At 48.2% G+C, this 1,760-nt stretch overlaps 1 pseudogene; it reads left to right on the top strand.

Annotated features, from left to right (window-relative positions):
- The first annotated feature begins 408 nt into the window (after positions 1-408).
- Positions 409-1,196, top strand: LOC131831174 (glutathione S-transferase P-like; annotated as a pseudogene).
- The last annotated feature ends 564 nt before the right edge of the window (positions 1,197-1,760 follow it).

Raw genomic sequence — 1,760 nt, 5'->3', positions numbered from 1 at the left:
AAATGAAAGAACAAATAAATCCAGCTCTTTATTATCTGAGGACCTTTCGGATTTGTAGGAACAAAATGATGAAGAGAAAGACTTTAATGCTTTTATGTTCCTTCCATTCCCCTCCTAAGTTTTAACTTCGGCCATTTGCTTTTCCAAACCTGCCTCCAAGTCTTCTTACTGCAGAAACAAAATCCACGGGTCCGTGTAAACAGGTGGTTGGAACTGGAATATTTCCAAGTGATCATTCTGACCTGCATACACCACTTAAAAGGGAGAAGATCTGGAACCGAGACAAGATGTCACATAACATGCTCTCCTTGGAATGTGTTGGATGTCCTACACCTGACAGGCTCAGCACATGCCCACGTCTTTTTCCTTTCCAGCGAGGAACACCTATTCAAGCAGAAAGATGAAAGTATGTACTATTTTGGGGGTTCTCCAAAAGTGAACAGCCTGCAAAAACGCAGTCTAAGAGCAGAGCCTTTGCGGGAACCTCTCCCACCACCACCGTCGCCCCGACACCCGCCCAGTCACCTGTACTGCAACCATGACGCCTCGTGCCATTGTCTACTTCTTGCTGGAGAGTGCGGCCGGGCCCTGTGTAGGCTGCCGCAGACCAGGGGCGGAGCTGGAAAGAGAAGGTGGAGCTGGAAAGAGAAGGTGGTGACCATGGAAACCTGGCTGCAGGGCTCACTCAAGACCCCCTGGGTATATGGGCAGCTTCCCAAGCTCCCGGATGGAGACTTTGCCCTGTATCAATCCAGTGCCATTCTGAGGCACCTGGGCTGCTCCCAGGGGCTGGATGGGAAGGACTGCCGGGGAGGCAGCTCTGGTGGGTGTGGGGAATGATGGTGTGGAGAACTTCTGCTGCAAATACATCATTCTCATCTACACCAATTATGAGGCAGGCAAGGAGGAGTACGTGCAGTCACTACCAGGGCACCTGAAGCCTTCTGAGACGCTGCTGTCCCAGAACCAGGGTAGGCAGGCCTTTATCACAGGCAACCAGATCTCCTTGCAGATACTACAACCTGTGGGACTTGCTGCTGATTCACCAGGCCCTGGATCCCACACTTTGTCCCCCATCCCACCCCCAATTCCTTTCCCCTGCTCTCTGCCTGCTTGGCATACCTTAGCTCCTGGCCCAAGCTCAAGGTCTTCCTGAGGCCCTGAACCTCCCCATCAATGGCAACCAGAAGCAGTGAGAGCTTGTGGCTCCCTCAGCAGTGGGGACTGCCTGCCAACTGGTAAAATTTCCAAGAGAGAAAATAAAATAGCAATAATAAATAAAAGCATAGTTTTCTCAAGGAAAAATTACTACCTAACCATTTCCCTAGATACCGGTGTGACACACATGAACTGACTGATGGAGGAGGTGGCCTTGCCAGGACCAAGAGCTCAAACATTTTAAAGGAAATTCTAGTGGCGGAAAATTGAGATGTTAACTGGTATATGTGCCATTGGAAAATTTCCTAGATGTATTTTTTTAAAGTATTTATTTATTTATTTATTCATGAGAGAGAGAGAGGCACAGGAAGAAGCAGGCTCCCCACTGGGCATGGAGCCCCATACTGGACTCGATCCCAGGATCATGGCCTGAGCAGAAGGCAGATGCTTAACCATCTGAGCCACCCAGGTGCCCCCTAGTTATTTTGTTTTAGAACTATTTCCTGAATTCATAGACAACACATCATTAATAAATGATGACACACAAGGAATATAGCTCATTACTAATGAAATTATTTGAAGATTATCTTAACAACTGGTCA

Source organism: Mustela lutreola, chromosome 5 (genome assembly GCF_030435805.1).
Source record: "Mustela lutreola isolate mMusLut2 chromosome 5, mMusLut2.pri, whole genome shotgun sequence".
In the NCBI taxonomy this organism is placed as follows: domain Eukaryota; kingdom Metazoa; phylum Chordata; class Mammalia; order Carnivora; family Mustelidae; genus Mustela; species Mustela lutreola.
This window is presented reverse-complemented; position numbering and strand designations above follow the sequence as displayed.